Genomic DNA, 20,670 nt, shown 5'->3' with positions numbered 1-20,670 from the left:
TAATATGAAACTCATTTGGGGAACAACATAGATTGTCTGCATGCCCACCATACATTTGAGGTCTGGTAATATCATTAGAGGGCTAGAAGCAGAAGCAGCTAACTATCAGTTTCTCTTCACCTCTAGCAGGTCATCAGTGCAGAGGTCAGTCCAATCACACCAGTCTTAATTGCATCTCTTGGTGAATCCCAGAGACTCCTCTGCAGCGTGGCAGATAGCTAAGCTGAGAGCTCCACATTTCACTGCTACCCTTCATAAGAGAGCACTCTTTGATGTTGTAGAGCTCCGCTGCAAGACAGCCTTTGAACCAGTGGGAAACTGCAGTGGATTAATGGATATTGCATTCAAGTCCCATGCTGGGGGCTCGCTTTTGCTATTGTGTGAAGACCACGCTGATCTTTGTTATTATCAACTTACCACAAGCCATGCATATGGCCATGTGAGAGGGGAACGCCACAGGCTCTTATGTTTGTTTTTCAGATGTAAAAAAGACAGTATTATGACGAGGACATTCTCAGGGCAAATGGAAATGGGAAGACATTGTTAACCATGTTTCTGATTCCATGACAGTGTGTATCGCCAGAGTACATGTGGGCAATGGAGTTGTATCAAGGACTGTATCAGCAGTCAGCAATAAAATTGTTCCAACACTCATGCCAGTCTCAGAAGCATATTCAATACTGGCTGGGATGCTGGGTATCAGGTATCTGCCTTTACACCAGAAAGGCACTGACCCAATACCATAGTTTATAAACCCATACCCTCAAGTTAAGTCGTTTTTTGGACTTTAATACTTGGGTAAGCAAACCCACATGAAATATTATAAATGTTAGTGTAATTGAAGCCACCAAATGTTGGGCTTCTTGTACAAAATTGTTCTCAGGATGGGTGATTGGTTCCACACTGTGCACAGCAGTAATGGTAACCTCACAAGGGACACATTACGAAAATGGTATGTCACAAACTTAACAGCCTGTTACCCAATCACCATGTCATACGGGAACAAAAAAAAGTATTTGAGGTACAGGTAAAATGATGGTAACATTCATATCATAGAAATACTAGTTTGATGCTTAACCACATAAAGCACAAGGAGAAACCAGCTGAGACAGACAACAGATAGTCTCAATACACATCTTTGCTAGCCCTGTTAGCATTGGCTAGCAGAAGTCAATGTGAAGATACCAGAGTGGAGAAGATTAGTCCAACAATTTTATTTTATTTTTTTACGTTTAAACATGTATAATTAGTGAGTACTCAAATACTAGTTCATAAGAGGACTCAATTGGTGAAACTGCTGTAAATGTCCATCCCTAGTACTGGATACCTAGCAATACTCAAATCAGAGGTCTCTAAATTTAGTTATCGGAACATCTGTAGTCCTAAATTGTACATTAATAGTATTGTAGACGGTCTTGACACACCTATCTTCTCTTATTTCCTTACGCCGATTTTAGGTTGAGAAAAACGACAGAAAGAAATTACGCATGACTGAACCAACACAAGGTGGCAGGCGTATGATAATTCATTACCTGCTGTGATATGAAGACACACAGACACGCACTGTCACGCACACACAGATGCTGACGGTGGTAAAAATAGTTTCCATTTTGCTCTGTCAGATCCACCTTAGCAGGCCACTGAGCAAGCACCGTCCCACCTGTGAAGCTCAATTAAATGACATGCAAGAAGAGACCTAATAATTGCTGCTACAAATCAGGAAAGCAAAGCATGAAATGTTTAGTGGCAAATCTCAGGAAGAACATTATATTCATGTTTTGATGTGTCGCCGAGGGCTTTTCTTTGGGGCTTTTCTGTCTGCATGGCTTGAGATTAGTTAGAAATATTTTTGATTCCAAAATAAGAGCCAGGTTTTTATTTAGTTCAAAGTGTTCTTGAGTGTTGTGTTCAGATTTGTTTTGGCTGTGAGGGAATAGACAAGGTTAAGGTTAATGTAGTGGTCAGAGCAGGCTGTTTATCTCACCTGAGCCAACTTTAAATCCGGCTTTAGGTGCATTGAAGTACATGGCAGGGAACAAATTGAACATGACTGTAAGTGTGTGTGTTATGTGTGTGTGTGTTTTTGTTTGTAGGGGGTGCTGTGTCATTCCCTGTCATGTAATTCAAGTTCAACCAAGGGAATACATTATGGATAAATCAGTCCTGGGTCTGCAGAGGAGCCTGAGTAAAGCCAAAAAACACTCAGAGCAAGGATGATCAGCAGTGATTTTTTAAATTAAAGTCAATATTAGGTCCTGTTAGGTGTGTCAGCTGTGACTGTGACTGGAGACATCATGTTTTAGGTTGTGTTTTAAGTACATCTATGTGTCTGTCCCATTCTTCTGAAAACGCTTGGAGAGACTATCTTCAGATTTGCTACGAATATCCAATGACTAAAGGATGTGCTGATTCAAATGTTGTGATCAAAGATCAAAGGTCACTCTGATCTCTCTGAGAATGTTGTTAAGCATGTCAAGAATTTCTTTGCTAATAACGACAAAATGTCACATTAATGCTTGAAAGGAAGTGAATTTGCATTTTTTCCCCAATAATGCAAATTTCTTATTCCGTGTGATGCAGTCATGCCCTGGAGAACACTGTTCTTGTCATAATTCCCACATCATCTTTATGAACTTGAATTTCAAGAGGGAATATCTGCAGATTTGGAAGCAATGTCCACTTGGACTCAGGTGTAAATTGATTGTAATTGGGATGTTTAAAAGTCCGGATCACTGAGTTCTTAAGGCCATCCCATTCCTGTGAATATCCCCTATCAATCAGTTAGAAAAAAAACAAAACCTTGTTCTTATTCTTGTACCTTTTTTTCTTTTATTTTAATGATATTGAAAAGGGGTCTACTGACAGTCACAAAAACAGTCTACAAAAAAAACATGAATTGAAAAGGAGAGTTGTCTGGAATTTTGTCCCATTTTCTAAATGCTTTTCATTTGGGAAAAATGACGGATGTAAACTTGATTGACTAGTTGATGGAGGCCTACGAACATAAGGTGGCTATTCTAGTTTGAAAGTAATTTATCATATTTCATATTGAAAATTACTTTAAAATAGATACAATGACATGACCTACCTTTACCTCACAGAGGGAAACGGCTAATCCCATCATGCATTGGTCAGGCTGGCTTTCCATCAAAAAGCTCACACGACCACAGTTACTTTCTCACCTCTGAGGAAACACCCCCGTTCATGCTGGGTTTAATTCATTTAGCCACCATGATGAGCCAAATTGTTTCAAATGCAGCTTTATCAGCACCTCTGCTGAGAGGTTCACTGGTAGGAAACACAGGCAGCATGCTTCTGTTGCTACAACTGTTTCCTGCATGCAGGTTCTCCTCCAATCATCCTAAATGAATCCACTTCATGTTTGTGTTTACCAGCCTGAAATGTGACATTGAGTATTTGCAATCATGCTGCGAACCTGTGTGTGGTGTCTAATACTCATGCCCCTGGTAATCAGCCTTTGGATTTGCATCCATGCCGCCACAGGCTAGGTGCCTTTGAGCCAAAACTGCAGTTTAATCCACCAACTCTGTCCTCTCAATTCCCGTGGAGGACGGCCAAATCCTTGTTTACCCCTAACCCTCATCTGTCACCACATTAAGCCTGTCTCTCAACAGAAGCCCTGACACTGCCTGCAAATTAAAATATTAATATGATACCTTTTACTCCCACCATTAGATCGCCAGAAATATCCCCACAGATGCTTCTCTCTCACACTGACACAAGTGATGTGTGGTGAGTGCATACAGAGTGCAGATGTGCCCTTGTACACACACACACACACACACACACACACGCACACGCACACGCACACACACACACACATTTAAACTTTTAAAGTGAGTGGATATGTATGTCAGCTTATCAGATGAGCCCTAAGTGTGGATATGAATCTCCTGATTGTCTCTCAGTGACACTCAGTGAACCCCCTGTGCATAGCGATGATGCCTCCTCCTTCTTCTTTTGTCCTTAAGGTTTGATCTTTAGCTGTGCATTGGATTGGACATTTTACATTTTTGACGTGATGGTGCTGAGGAAATTTAAAGGGATCAACCAAAGTGATTACAGTTCATAAAACAATTCCTCATAATGAATAAAAAAATAACTTCAGTCCCTCAACGGGAAGAGAACATTTCGGATCTGATGCCGCTGTCAGAATGACAACTTTATCAATTAGATCACTTCAGGGAAATAGACACAGGACTCAGGTGTTTCTGTATGTCTCTGATCAAGTTCTGAGCCACTAGAGTCCCACTCAGATATCTCAATCTAAAAACACAGCCGCACAGTCCACACTTTGAGTAAATAAGGTTATCAGATGTATAGCCTCGACAATTAAAGAGCTCTGCAATGCATTAAAAAAAAAACTATCCAAGCTGATCCTTCATGTCATTACATTTTTTGAGTATTTTATAGAGAATTGTCCAGTGTTTGTTGATTTGGAGAAGCCAATGCCACATTTTTTTTTTTTTGTCAAATAACTCAATAAAGACTCTTTCAGCTTGCTCCCTGCTCTTGGTTTCACTCTTAGTTATGTAATGAATAATTGTTGTTGTTGTTGACTTCCCGCTGCTTTCTGCCCCTGTCAGGTGAAACACTAAGCAGCGTCTGATTGGCAGCAAAACACAGGACACTCTTAAGACGCTGCTGAAGTAAAACATTTGCCTGTTCTTTAATAACAGTAAAAATAACCTAATTTAAAACAATATGTAGTTTCACAACCTCTGCCTGTACAAAAACAAAGCTTAACCAATGGGGGAGAGTGTTCACTCTATCTTCTCTTAATTCCTGACATTAAAAAGACATAAAAAGAGACTCAAAGTAGCTCAATGTAGCCAATGCCTATCAGTTAAGGATTAGTGTAATAATTGCAGAGACCAATCTTTGAGAATGGATCCGTGCTTGTCTTGGGAAAGTTTATATTTTGGGTTAAAGTATTATGGGTTTAATTACTTAGTTGCTTAATCACTGATGGAGTGAGTAAATCCTTTGTTGTTATGAATATAATTAAAACATATTGGTAAAGGTTAAGAAATTACAGTATGCTTGAAGGAAAGCTAACAGGAAACAGCCATTTCATTTTTCTGTCATCCTTTTATTCCGACTTTCTCCCGACTTCAACTTTGTGGCTCTATGACAACGTCACCTTGCTTCTTATTTTGTTCCTATCATAACAGCTAGAGACCTTTATTACATGTGTTTGTTATGGGAACATGTTCAAAGAAGGGGGGATAAGAATCTTTGTACCAACTTTCACTACAATCTATTCAGTGTTTATTGGTAAATTTCACTCTGAACAAAAAAAATATGAGTCTCCTTGAAGTGCAAGAGAAAAAGTCAGGAGTTGCCAGAGTACTAAAGTTAAACCTTGGTAATTTTTTGTAGTAGTGTTACTAAATATTACCAAGGTTCTCTTTGCCAAATACAAACATTTTGCAATTCAACTCAAAGCTTTTAATCCTCCCAAACCTCATAACGCTCTTGAATGAGTCTTATGTGGCTAATATTGACTCCGAGAGATCAATAGACATATCCATTGATATGATAATGGATAAGGACTTAAACACTCCTCAGAGATTTACCTTCAGTGATTATCAGTCCTCATTGAGCCGCTGCAGAAAATGAATTATGTGGCACTTTGACTCCTGCAGCGCTTCAACTGATTCTTTGGCATACACATGGAAAGCTGTTTGTCGCCACTACATGCAGAATAGAAGCTTTTATTTCAGAATGTGAGCACATATTGTACCTCTTGCATTAAAATTGAGCACTAAAATTTTACATTCTGGTTATATGGGGGTTTAATAGCCCTCTGAATCTGCCTCTAAAGTAGCCCTCATAAGCTTTTGGCAATAAGCATTATAAATTGAGATGAATCTCTAGTCACAAATTGCTGGAAAGAGGAGCCATAAAATGCATTAGACTCCAGAGTTGCTGTGCAGTCGACTTGATACAGTAAATCTTAACAGAGGAAGTCCAAACTCCATTAAAACTGACATCGAATTACAACTGGGCTTTTGCCTTATACGCAAGTATGAACATGTAGAGAAACACTGGGCTCAAAATAACAGAACTGCTTCAGTTTCTACTTAACCTATCTGCTGTTGATTGTTCTTTTCTGTACTAAATTTAGTGCCACTATGCTTTTTATAAGATCAAGTGGAAACATACTGGTCTGAGAGGGCTTCCTCCACTAATTACTGCCCTTTTTTTTTCGGACTGCAGCCCATCCAGTACGTCAGAGCCTAAGAAATAATTCGTCACACCCCAATAACAGTCTGTTTTCTTCTCTCTCAAGCCCTCTGTCTCTTTCTAATTCTCTCAGTCTGTCTGTGCCGTCCAATGGTTCAGTCTCATTTTTTGTCTCACACAGTGTTGATTATCAAGTCAATTATTTAGAGCAAATTAACATCTTAAATTTACCAATTGGTTCATGTTTAACTTGATTCCAAATATTTGTCTGTTTAATACGCCTAACTATTACATGATGATGTCAATACAGTAAATATGAAATCGCCATCTCTCTCAACCCTTTGTATGATCACAAATATCAGCGAAACACACAGAGAGGATGACAATTTGTCAACTTCTGGTGGTGCACTTTGGTTAATAATCTAGAAAGGAGCAAATGTTGCACTGTAGTCTGTAATATGATCCTGCAAGACCTACTCGAATCGAAATACTCATACAGAAAAAGGGAGCAGGGAGTAAAATAGTTGACAAGCTGGACAAAGGGGGAGGAGGGGGGGATGATGCAAGGCAAAGAGGAGAGAGAAAGACTGAATGAGTTGTTGGAGAATAAGAAAATGATTACACATTACCTCATTGACACATCGGCTGAATCTAAATCTGAGCAGGAGGTATTGTTGGTTGACAGGGTATGGTGTCTGACACTGAATAAGACTTTGCATATAAATAGTGATTTTTTTCATTTTTCATCTCTCACATGAGCATTTCACTTTATTCACTGCTAGAAAATAAGTACATGGTTCTTGTATCAAATGTTACTAATTAAGTTTTAATGTCATTTTTATTGTGAAAAGTAGGACTAAAAGTACCTTTTTTAGTGTTATTGACAGTACTATTGAAGAACATATCTGTATACCTACAGGTTTCATGTGCAGCAGAAGTAACCATTGCAAGGCAAGGTAAAATGTATTCAATAGATGCAAAGTAGAAAGTGAGAGAAAATGTAAATTAACCGCCCAATGACCACAGTCATCTGGCCCTTACACCCCCAGCAGCTTTTTTATTTTTATTTTCTAACCCAGAAACTATTAATACTCTTTCTGTGTTAATGGAGATGAATGGTTAAAGCCAACAAACAGACATAGCAGAGCAGAAGAGAAACCATCACGCTCTGTGATTGGGTAACAACAAGGACACACTGAAATATGGATAGATCTCATTCGAAGGGCGAAGGAGACGCTAACTTCTCAGGCGGAAGCAACCTTCATATGTAAAAAGACCATCCAATAGAAGTAGAGATGGGACCGATCCGATCTTATATCGGTATCGGGTCCGATATTTAAAGGGGCTATATGTAACTTTTTACATCGTTTTTTTATCGACCATTAATAAGCAAACGGTTAACTGATGTGAAAAAGTACATGTTCACTGTCTATCTGTGTTGCCTGTATAAAAAGTTTCCCCAAAAGCTCCAGGAAGTTACGTTTTATGCACGTTCTCAACGTCCTCCTCACTCCGCTCCGCTTACAGAGATCAACAGTACAAACTCATCACACACTCCTGCTCTCAGCCAGTGCCTGCAGAGACTGTCGTTTGTAGGATGGAGAATGAATACAGACACACAGACTCCTTCACAGACTTTCACTTACCTCCTCTGTAAACATTATGTCAGTAAATATCCAGTGTTACGTGATGATGATGCTCGTTTGTGTACGTACGAGCACGTATGACGAGCACGCGAGGGAGAGCGAGCAACAGGTTACTGGTGCAGTTCGCCTATAACGGCCATGCGGTATCGCTACAAACGCAGTATTTTTGAAAGTTACATATAGCCCCTTTAAAGAATTTACGTATTGGACTGACGGCACCGATCCGCGTCACTGATCAAGAAAGATTGTTGGGCACTTTTTTAAACATTCTCAGCTCGAACACTCACTTTGAAGACATTCAGACTGAGCTGCTAAGAAGTGTCCACTTAACGTCTCCATGACGACGTTCAACATTACCTAATATTAATAGTTGTGATATAAAAATATCGGAGTCAGTATCGGTACATATGTATCAGGATCGGATCGGAACTGAAAGAAAGTGGATCGGTGCATCTCTAAATAGTAGACATAATAAGTTGATTGTTTGTTTTGTGCGTAGAAAAGTGTTGTTTGTGTGGTGGAGTTTGGCTTAGTGTTTAAGAGACTAACAAAAAATGATGAAGTTGGAGGAAAAGAACAGAAAAGGAGTAAAGAATTGCTGAGAATTGCATCTTCCAAAGATAGCAAAAGCTTTTGTTTTTTGAGGCTATTAAAGCGTCTTAGACTGTGTCATGCAGCTAAGATGCTACGTGAGGCTTATTGACTATAAACAGGCTCTCTGACAGGCCGGCCAACGTCAGGCCAGAGGAAACTGTGTTTGAGTGACGGGGCCCCGGATGGTAGGGACACCGTAGAGGATGGGGCTGTGGGCTTATATAACCAGAGCTGTTGAAGACGGGGGCATCCAAGCCTGAGTCCACCCCACCACCGCAGCAATCTGGAGGAAGAGAGACAGACAGACAGAGTTTTTGCGTGGGCGGGGGATGGGTGGTGGTAGTTGAGGAAGGGGGTACAGCAGAGAACATTCCAGGAAACTCAGAGGCATAATCTTCTTATCCATGGCAGATTGGTTCAATGTGCGATGTGCACGCGCATCCATGTGTGCCTGTGTGTTTGTTTGTCCTCCTTCACACCTTTCCTGCTCCTCCTCTTCTCCGTCCTTCACTTGCTTTCTTTTCCTTTCTTCCATTTATTTGACCCTCACCTTCCCTCACACTCTCTCCGTTTCAGCACACACACGGATGTGCGGACACACAACACACACACACACACACACACACACACACACACCAGATCAAGATTATCTGCTTTTTCGTCCTCATTAGTGCCTCTTTTTCCTCCGTGTCGGTTTGTTCTTTCCCCACGATCAGAAGATGAAAGTGACCCAAAGTAGAGACGGCAGAACGAAAGGGAAGTTTCTCCTCACTCAGACTGCTGGTGTTCCTCTGCCCCTGGACATGCTGGGGATATGTGTGAGAAGAGGGTGGGTGGGGGTGGAAGGGTGAGAGAAGGGGTGGAGGAGGAGGAGGAGGAGGAGGAGGAGGAGGAGGAGAGAGGTAGGTGTGGGGTGCTCCGGACCAGATTCTGCTGATTGTGGGAAATTATATCCTCTAATTTCACCTGCAACTCCAGGAGACAAAGGCCTCAGGGAGAGAATAGGATAAGGAAGTATTTCACAGGGTGATAAGAAGAAAACAGAGAAGGTGTGGGGGGGGGGGGGGGGGGGGGGGGGGGTGAGGTGGACATCGAGGGCATGGGAGAGGGTGTAACATTAGAATGAGGTTTGGTCTGAAGCCAGTCAGGGAAGACAGAGAAAGAAGAGCGGCAGCAGCTGGAAAGAAAAGTGGTTCAGCTAAACCAAACCATGTCCTCAAGGAACACCCATCCAGCTTTAGAACAAACACACACATACAATCACACACATCCATGTACACACACACACACACCCACACACACACACAACTCTTTTTTTTCCCCCACCTCTACCCCCACTTTTCATCTTAACACCTTACTAAAGCACCATTTGCCTTGCCGGTCTGCATGTATCCTCCCATCTTCCTCTGCGATCCTGGTTTCCCTCTCCTCCTTGATAGTCTTACTCACAGAGCGTGACTATCTCCCTCTGACAGAGCCGCTGCCGGATTAGAGAAGTACCGAGCGAGCCGAGCGCAGTGAGCCAGCACCTCCTGCTGTACGCGAGACGCTACTGACTCACACAACGTCTGCTGCATCCTTGAAAAATCACAGCAAGGGCATTTCTGAATCAGACACCGGATGGCTCTTTCATTCACAAATGGAAAACAAGAGAATCAGTCCCAGGAAAAGAAAAAAAAAAAAACCCAAAGACCTCAGGCCGATTTAATTTTAAAAAGACGATAAGGACGATGAAAATGCGGGGTTTAAATTCGGAGTTATTCAACATGCATAACAAACTGCATTCCTGCTTATCATGTGAATCATGATAAAGCTCTCAGTGCTTCTCTGTACCCTCAAATGCTCACATCTGATGTGATGCGAGCCCTGAAGGGGAGTCGAGTCTACTGATATGTACTGATGTCATGTGAGATTATGTGTTGTAGGATCATTTTAACATTACTTCTGAAGATTATAACATCTCCAACCTTGTGATTGAAGTGAGTGTTAGGATGCAAACCTACACATTTTGTCGATTTACCGTTAAAAGTTATAAAGAGGAAGTATTTTTCTTTTTTAAGCTTGAGAACATCTTCCGTCTTTAGCCTCTTAATTCTTGTACATCTTTTTCCATGTTTTTGTAAATGGAAGTGCACATCTTCAAGTGATCTTTTTCGGACTGTTATTTATTTTTATTTTTTAAAAAGGCACTTAAATGTATCACCTTGAGCTCCTTGAACCCATGATGGGCATGATGAAACACAGATGGAAATACTCGTTATATTATTTTTATTTCGTGACAAATGAAAGACAAACGGTGACAGTGTGCAACTCAATATGCAAATACAGAATTAACCTCGGGGAATTAAAGCAAAAATATTTTAATCTAATGTGCCATCTACTTTACTAAATCAAAGTCTGACCCATATGACCTGTTTTCCATCTGTTATTCTAACAACTACGATTAGATATAATACCACACTGCTCTGCCCTGAGCTTTCATATTGTAATGTTATTTCAGTATCCGTGTTTAATCCACTGAGAATGGATTGCGACTGATTTGAAAGGTCTTCTGCAAAATTTGGATACAATGAAGAAACTGGGACACGGCGCTGTCTTGTGTTTCAATATTCCAAAATCCAGCAGCAGCAGCAGCAGCAGCAGCAGCAGCCTCAAGTCGAGCCGCGCCAAACCAGAGCGACGCACAGACAGTCTCTTTGTTTCAGATCGAGACAGCAGAGTCTTACAAATCCTACAAATGATCCAGCCACCACCGCTCGCCTGTCTCTTGCACTTTTCATGCGGCATGTGCTCCAATTCAAAGTGTGAAAACACCCTGACACAAAAAAGGCAAACATTTACTATCACTCCTGTCTTTATTGCACTGTCCTTGTTGGACCTGTGTTATTAGCTGAGAGTCTATGGGAGTGAACAGTTAGAGCCTGTGCTCAGTAATTCACAGAGACCAGAGTGTTTTCTGTTTTTTTTTTTATTTTGGGGGGGGGGGGGGGTGGGGGGGATGCAGAGAATGAGAAGCTGAACGAGAGAGAGAGAGAGTGAGCTTGGCAAAGCTACAGCGTCTCACTGCAGAGGTTTTAAATCCTTTAACATGATTTCCCTCATCCTATTAAAGACATAGCTATGGATAGGGAAACTGTTAAGTGTTACGTACAGAAGGGGGGGAGGGCGGGGGGAGTGAGAAGGAGAGAAAGGGAAAGCAGGAGGGAGAGAGATTAAATGGGTGTTAAATTTTAGGGAACATATCATCATTCCAGTCCTATTTCTATCTGCTACCAGGCCTCTAAATGTTCCCTCTACCTTCTCTCGTAGATTGGACGGGACAACCTTTCATTATTTACTCCAATCCATCAGTTCTTATTCTTCACATGGACGCCTCGCTTTGGGAAGGGGTTTAAACACGTCACAATGTATCTTAGCACCTTTTGAATTAAACCATAGATGAAGATGACACAATGACATTTGCATGGTATAACATCAAAATAATAGCCGAAAAAGCTGTTGCTGATGGGGAAATAACATGCTCAGTGAACTTGTTTATAGGTATAAAACTCACTTGTACTAGGGCATTCCTTGCAGCAATCTTTTTTGGTCTGATAAAGAGCCTTTCATAAGTGTTTGGTCTTGTGTTCGGTGAGATTTTTTATTTGTGATAATTCTTTAAAACTCAGTTCAGCGTTTGTTTTTTGTGGCCCTGGAGGGAACATCTTTAATTTAGTTCGAATTATGTTGCGCTCCTACCCCCTAGATGGGTGCGTACCACTTGAATGATCTGAGGTCTGATAAACTTAAAGTTTAACAAGTTCTCAGGCCCAGTTCTGTCTCTCAACTGGAAGGTCAGGGGTTCGATCCCCAGTTTCTGCAGCAGCAACATGTCCGATGTGTCCTTGGGCAAAACACTTATCCCTGAATTGCTGCAGCTGCTTCATCAGCGTCTTATGAATGCGTATGAATGGGATAAGTTCCCTCAGTCTCACTACATAGCAACTTCTTCCATCAGTGTGTGAATGTGTATGTTTGACCTGTGGTGTAAAAGAGCTTTGAGTAGTCAGAAGACTAGAAAAGCGCTATACAAGCTTAAGTCCATTTACCATTTACCTTTTGGTGCTGGTATACTGATCTCTGCACTCTCATTAGATCAACTCATCTACCAATAGACAAAATATGCAACCCAGCGCACTTTAAATGAGAGTCCTTTCTTATGTGAGAAATCATGGCTTAAGAAACATGAAAGCTAATTAAAGAAAATGAAATAGAACTTCAACTTAGAATGTTGAAGTACGGGCGCTGGTTAGTGCACGCACCCCGTGTAAGGAGGCTATTGTCCTCCAAGGCGGCCAAGAATCGAATTCGAGCTGTGGCTCCTGCATATCATTCCCTGCGCTCTCTCTCTCTCTCCCTGATTTCCAACTGGACCTCTATCCACTGTCCTATCCTTCCATTAAAGGCACAAAAAGCCCAAAAAATAAATCTTAAAACCAACTAACCAACTTATTAATACCAGATAATAAATATTTATGAATTACATTTTAAAAAATTATTTAAAAAAGAAAACAGAACAATAAAGAATAGTAATGATTGAAAAACAAGAGAGGAAATGTAATAGGACAGTTTAATAATAGGGTGAATTAAAACAGATAAGGAGACTGTAGAATAAAACTGAAAAACGAATATGAATTTATTGAGATGATGATGATGATGATTATATTTCACATCTGATCAGTTAGGCCCGGTGTCCACCTAGCATTTTTTCTCGGGAGAAAAGTGCTGGCTGTGCGCTCTGAAGCGCTTGCATGAAACGTTTTTGGTGCGCTGAGAATAAAAGCACTGCATGTCCGTCCTGTCTCTATGACAACAGTCTGTTGACAACGGCTGCTGTATGACCCACACTGCTCCGATGCTAATTACTGTATGTTTTTTTATTTGGGATGGTTTTACCCCAGCAGACGTGGAGCAAAGAGAATGTGGGTATAGGACACAATCCTTAGGCGGCAAAAATACGGGGAATATCATACATTTGGAAAATAGTGCTAGGTTGATAACAGGGCCTTAATTCCACCATAAATCATAAATCATGATCACATACAAGAATTATCCTATTTGGCACAAACATCTTCTACATTAATCAGACTTTGCTTGTCAAAAGTCACGGTCACTGTGATCTAATGTGGGTTCATTCTCCTCTGCACAATATCCCAGCTAGGCCAGGAGGTAAATTTATTACATCTGGCACTAAAGTCCATTACATCTCAAGGATGACCTCATTCGAACTGGATGGCCAAATGTTAAGTTCACAGTGAAGCTCACTGCTTTCTGGCCATAACTCAAGAATTCAGTGCTAATTATGACCCAGTGTCATTATAATGCCAAAAGATGGTGTGATGACATTTTTAAAGTCAAAAGTGTCATGGACAAATTCACTGTAAAGTCATTAAGATCTCAAAAAACAAAACAAATGACTGGCTATAACTTGTTGCAAATGTGATATATCAAGAATTCCTTGCAACGATATCTTAGAATTGTGTCAATTGGCCACTCGTAATCATGGATGAACTACATTCATGAGAAAGATTTTGCTTGTTATTTGCAGAAATGTCAGTCACACTGACCTCACATCCGTCATGTATTTTTTTTAAAACTCCATCTCTATCTGTTGAGAAAACAATGCCATCCATATATGATAAGGGGACATTCTACTCTCATTCTATACCTGGTTCCCCTGCCCTTGCATACCTGGTTGTTCTGCTCTGCTGCTTATATCCCTCTTCTTAAATGTAGGACTTTGAAAGTATATTAAACAATGCCGGAGTAAAATCCTGTAGGTTGTTGAGCCTGGTTATGGCACGCAGCTGTCCACAAATCAGTCTGCTTCTGCTCAAGATGTCTGCCTGTTGGAAAGAAGTCACAATGTTGCAATGTTTTCAAATGTTTATACTTTATTCATCACAAGGGAAATTGCAACTTTTCACTCAGACATGACCTACTGTACAGACGAATCCAGCAGAAAATGTAAGCCCCCATCACTGCAACAGCATCTCCCTAAAACATCTACATGTTTGAATGTGAGCTTTCCTGAGAAGTGAACAATTGTCTAATTTTAGCATTACTTTCTATGTAACTTTAGTTTTTACAACAATGTGAACGACTTCAGGAAGAACCTGTGGCATTCTCAGCTGCTCTAACAGTTGTGAAAAAGTGATCTGTTGATAGTATTTAGTTGTCATTACCAGGATATTAATGGATTAATGAAATGATCTAATTTATGGGCACCTCTCCATCAACCAGTCCCAATGTCCATACTTGGTCCGTACTGGGACTCAAACTGGTGACGCTCCGCTGCCCAACCCAAGTCCCCTACAGACTGAGCTTCTGCCGCCCCCTTTCATTTAGAAGATGTTTTTGTCCTAAGCGACATACATCTGAGAGTAAGTACAACACAAGCAAGGATCTAGACAAGAGAAAACAATGTCAGTAAGTGCAGAGAAAACTACTTCAAGTGCATCAGATCCAGGTGCTAACAGGCAGTGCACAGGCTGTATAGAAGCAGATTTGTTTTTGTCATCATCATCAACAACAGCATCAACAGCTTTATTGTTAATATCATCATCATGACCATCCTAATCAACATCAACACAACCCTCATTAACGTCATCGATATCATCATCATCGTAAAGTCCCATGGTATTATAAAGTGTGAAGGCATTCATGAAAGCTATTTCTTAAAAGTGGAAAGGGACTCTGAGGGAGTTTGGTAACCTCTTCCACCACTGGAGGGCTTAGGGCCCTGCTGTGAAGGTTGAAATAGGCGCCTTTCAATTGCAGAGTAAAGTCGAAGGGAGGGAGTGTAGACCTGGATAATGAAGTTTAGGTAGGTAGGTATGGGCTGTTTATTTAAAAAAAATTCTGCTTTGAAAGCAGTCAAAAGGGTTTTGAATTCGCTGCAGGCGGCAACCAGGATGCAGTGGAGGGAGATGAATAGCAGAGTGACGTGTGCTGTTTTCAGTTGGTAAAAGACGAGGGCTGCAGAGGTTTTAATGTGCATGCAGGGAGACTTGATGCATTATTTTCTTGCCACAGTTGCCAAGTGTTTTCCCATGGTAAATTAATGATGGGTCTCTGTAAATGATATAAGAAAACGTCCAGAGATCCCTTTTTTGTGAAGTTCCATGAGACAAATTTAATTAGGATTTAGAAAATATGTTGATTGGTTGAATGGCATATGTAAGATTAAACTTTCTGATACCTAATAATTAGCCTACAATCCAGGTCAATCTTTTTTTGTGATCTGTTCTTCATTTAGAAATGTGCAAAGAAATAACATCATGTATTACACGTTGTTTCCCTTTTCTTCCCCTCACACCTCTAGAGTTCACTAATACAGGTATGAAGTGGATTTGTGCAAACATCCAGAACAATCAAACTTCAAAACCATCCCCCCAACCCAACCTCCCTATGGCAACCAAGGTCAATCTTGTTAAGATAACCAATAATTTCACATAGTTGTCCTATGAAAACAAGTTTATAGTCTGAAGTTTTTGCATACACATGAGGCTGAGATAAAAATGTAAACATGTTGTCAAACATGGAACATGTAAAAAGATATATATTGGCCTACCTCACCATATCATGTTGCCATATTAGCATTAATAATAGCAGAGCATGCTCAATGACAAATTGTTTGACGCCTCAGTTTACTATTTACTCATGCACCTTTTGCAATATGGTGGATACACATAAATGTTAACACATGGGTGAAGACTGGAAAGTCCCAGGTGACTATGAAATTACATGGTAGCTGATACTGGTAATTAAAGTACAAGCCATATTGTGTATCCCGACTACACAGAACATGTGCTGGTTTAAGGTGGGGCTTGTGCATCTATAACATCAACAGGCTGTCTGCAATTATTTTAGTCAACTAAGGAAGAAGATCCTCTTTAGCTTCATGCTGGATCACGACTGTAGGCAGTAAGCTAGGTCAGTGTTTTCCAAAGTGGGGGTCAAGACCCCCCAGGGGCTCGCCAGAGAGTGCCAGGGGGGTCGCAAAAACTTGAAGGGAAGAGGGAATTAAATGGAACAAGAATAAATAATGTATTACAGTATTTGTAACAATAAAATAGTAAAGCGTCTTTTTAGATGTTATTAATCACTGCATAGTGAATATATGTTATTTTAAATGACAACATGTAAAAAAAATAATAACACACAAACGACTCCAGCCAATCAGAATCGAGAAGTTGCTCTGAGTGATACTGATCGGTAAACTGAAAACTATCAGCCAAATGACCAAATGTGTTCTCGGTGTGGAGGTTGGTATTTTCCATCGTGTTAAGAGATCAAATAAATATTGACAAGGGGGGGGGGTCCCCGTCTGAGGTTAATGTTATATGCTGGTCATGGCATGGCAAAGTTTGGGAACCACTAAGCTACATTACTGCATATGCAAACTACAGTATTACAGCTTAAGTTAGCACACATACACTCTGCAGGGTGGCTCGGCTCCGTCTTGGAGATAGAGTAAGGAGCTCTGAGTAGAGCTGCTACTCCATCACATCCAAAGGAGCATGTTGAGATGGTTTCGGGCATCTAATTAGGACCTCCTGGGTGCCTGGCAGGTCTATCTGGAGAAAAGACCCTGAGGAAAACCCAGAACATCCTGGAGGGGTTATTTATCTTCTCGGGACATGTATGAATTGGGATCCCATCGGAGGAGCTGGAAAATGTTCTTTGGGAGGATGATATCTTGACTGAGCTGCTCAGCTTGCTGCCATAAGCAGAAGAAAATATATTGACAGATGGACACATGCACAGTATTAAATAATATCCTTAAAAAGGCTAAAAGGTTATTGACTCTGCTTTGGTTATCTTTTAATAAACCAGATTTTATTCAGAGCACCCAATGTGACTATTGGTTATGGCAACCCTTACACTACGACAGTGTCAAATATAAAAATATTCCATTTGGACTGGATGAATCAGTGTTAAGTTAACAAGAAGATCATGGACAGCCAACGAGAGAGAACTGTAAAACAGAAAATGTTAAGCAGATTATTTCTTTGCTTCAGTTTTCCTTCTGTCAACATTATATTCGAAAAAATGAGTGAGTAATCGAGTACTCATTAATTCTATATTTCTTAACCTTAAAGAAATATGTCTGACACGGAGCTCCTGGACCCACTACTCATCAGCTGCTTTGAGGTGGTCCACTTCATTTTCTGAGGTTCTACCACTCATTGTTTTTTGTGTGTCCTTATAGCCGTCTTCAAATCCCAGCTACATGTGACTCCATGGTTAGAGCTTTCCACGAGCTTCCTTATACATCTTTTCCTCTCTTGTTGCTGTTGTTGGCCATCATGGGGATTTGTACTAAAACTTTAGAAACGCCGACAGTGCTCTGAAGCATTGGCCTTCCAATGGGAGCATATATGAGCAGGCAAATTTCCTCTGCTCTGGTATCATCACAACAACGTTTGCCAACAGGGCTAGCAGATGGTGTGATGACAGACTGCCGGTTGACTATCTCTGCTAGTTTCTACTTTTGCTTTGAGCTTGTGGGTAAGCATCAAACTAGCTTTTCTAGGATATGCAAGTTTAGCTCCACATATCTGGCAGTACCACCCTCTTTTTGTCAAAACACTTCCAGACGTCACTTTCCCTTGTCACAGTTGAAACGGTGCATGTGTTACAGATTGTTCTGTGTGTGTGTTGTTGTTGTAATCTGGTTCGCTGTGCACGTGTGTATGTTGAATAAAGCTTAAGCAGTGGCTGGGGAAATTACACTTCTGTAACATTTATTTTTTTCTTATTAAGTATATTGAAACCTGAGTTACACATAAAACACCTGAGTTGTACAGTTGTAGCCTAAAGTAACACATTTGCTCTAGTTGTGAAATCTTAACTGGAATAATGGCGTCAGCAATGAGTGCCGTACCCATCGCATCTTTGAAGTTGTTCACTGAACCTTTTTACTCTCTCCCTCTCTCCTTGTTAGGGCTTTTGGGATTGTATCACAGTGTCTCTTCTGAGCAGCTACAGCAGTTCTCTTCAGTTCAATGAATCTTTTAAACCATCTTGACCTGTTGAATCATGACCATAATATATATATTTTTGTTTTAAAAACTACTTTTTCAACATTTTCTAATAATTTCTTGAGTCACACTGCCACATTTTCTCTACAAAATAATAACATGTTGCCATTGTAAAACCATCAGATTAGGAATCTTTTTCTCATAGATGACCCAGGTTAAATAGAACTACATTTCAGTACTTTTTGAATATTATTTCATATATGTATAAATATATATAGAAATGGAACATATGGACAGAAACCCAAAGATATAGCCAAAGCAGTTGCCTGTATAAAAAACACAAGTGATTAAAACATATAGATATTTGTTCCATTGTTTCCAGAATCAACAGGAAACTTCGGGTCTCTTCGTATGGGTTCAGTCGGAGCAGTTATGAACCACGTTCAGAAAATATTTATCATCATGAGATTGTGTACCACAATACAACATGAAAGGCTGGAACATTATGTCATCTGAAGCAAGATTATAAACCCATCATTGAATGCCCTCTAAAGCTCCGTCTGTTTTTGCTTTATTATAACTGCACCACAAGTGGGCTGTATATGCCCAGACGCATACAGTTTGTAACACTTGAGCTGCACATGCACATCATTATCAGCATCACAGATTATTCGGGATAATGTGACCCAAATATCTTGATAATAATATCCCATTTATAAACCTTATAAACCTGCAGTTTTGTTTTTGGTTTTTGATGTAAACCTTATAATATATCACACTCCATAACTACAGCAGATTCTATCCACATGCTGATTGAAGACAAAAAGGTGCTGGTATTCATCCTTGTTGGACCCAATCACAAAGATTGCTGAATTCCTTATACTTCATCTATCTTATACGGTCTGATGCAATTACCTTAATTGCAATATTCTTATCGAACGGGTGTACACTTGCATCCTTTATAATAATAATGATAATAATAATAATAGCTGGATTTATAAAGCACCTTTCGAGAAACCCAAGGACGCTTTTCAGTAGAGCAAAAAGAAATAAAACACAACAAAGAAAGAAACAACAAAAAGCAAAGAAATGAAGGGAAAAGAACTGGGTGCTCAATGGTGGGGGGGGTGGGGGGGGGGGGCAAAGGCCTTGGTGAACAGGTGGTGTTTGACAAGAGTTTTGAAAATGTCCAGAGATGCAGCAGTGCGGATTTGGGCAGGAAGAGAGTTCCAGAGGATGGGGTCTGAGGCGCTGAAGGCTCTGTCACTAAAGGATGGCAGTTTGGTGTGGGGGGGGTTGTTGTCCTGTTGTTCTTCCTAAACAGAAATGACAAGTTGAGTAGTCTCTTCAAGGCACATCCAAAACAACCACCTCTTACTGTTCGATACCACACCAGTGCTGCTTTCAGTTCCCAGAGATGCAACATCAACCCTACTCCAGTAGAGGGGGCTGTTCTCCAACAACTGAACAGCTGAAATTCTTCAGCTGTTCCTAAGGCACATCTGTGAACTGCGTCCTGTGGCTCATAGCTAAGTCTACAGTGAATTACCTCGATCTGGTTATGACTCACAGTAACAGCAGCAACCTTGTCTCATTATTCTCTGCTATTATCCTTATTTTTTATAGAACTAAAAATATGTCTTTATTTGCAAATTATCAATACAAAACTGATGATGAGCACCTGAGTTACCTGTGAGGAGAATTTTCATCTGTAGGCCTTCATCCAGAGGTTATAAGACCCTAGAATAATAAAAGAATTACAATCAAATAAACAATAGTTCATAAACCATAGTCAGGTAAAAAGCATAAACATAACAGTTAAACAACAGTCAGTCATTTTAAAGTATAGTACAAAATGTTTTTACATTTACACTGTCTTCTTTTTGCATTATTTTTATTTAACAATCAAGATGAAAATGTTGGTTCAGCTCAAACATTTATTCAGCATTTTAATTTACCACAGAAACACTTTAATAGATGGTACCATACTGTTGTTGTTCCTGTTGCAGCTACTCACTTACAATTGATAGAGGTGGGATGAAATTCTGCCATTCTCATCTTCTGAGATTTTTTAAAGATTCATAACTTCAAAAAATATATATATATTGGCTAATCAGCCACTCCCTGCTAAGTGCTAATGCTAGCTCAGTAGAATGCCAAATGGAGCAGCAAGAAATTCAGCCAGTCTCTCAGAT

The 20,670-nt window shown here is 40.3% G+C and overlaps 1 long non-coding RNA gene across 1 annotated transcript; it reads right to left on the bottom strand.

Moving 5' to 3' along the window:
- Window positions 1-19,029: 19,029 nt before the first annotated feature.
- Window positions 19,030-20,255, bottom strand: LOC136182380 (uncharacterized). Its single transcript, XR_010668631.1, has 2 exons — window positions 20,166-20,255; window positions 19,030-19,791 (listed from the first exon to the last, which is right to left on the bottom strand). It is a non-coding gene; the product is annotated as an uncharacterized lncRNA (long non-coding RNA).
- Window positions 20,256-20,670: the final 415 nt, after the last annotated feature.

The sequence above is a fragment of the Labrus bergylta genome, chromosome 14 (assembly GCF_963930695.1).
Source record: "Labrus bergylta chromosome 14, fLabBer1.1, whole genome shotgun sequence".
Classification (NCBI taxonomy): Eukaryota; Metazoa; Chordata; class Actinopteri; order Labriformes; family Labridae; genus Labrus; species Labrus bergylta.
This window is presented reverse-complemented; position numbering and strand designations above follow the sequence as displayed.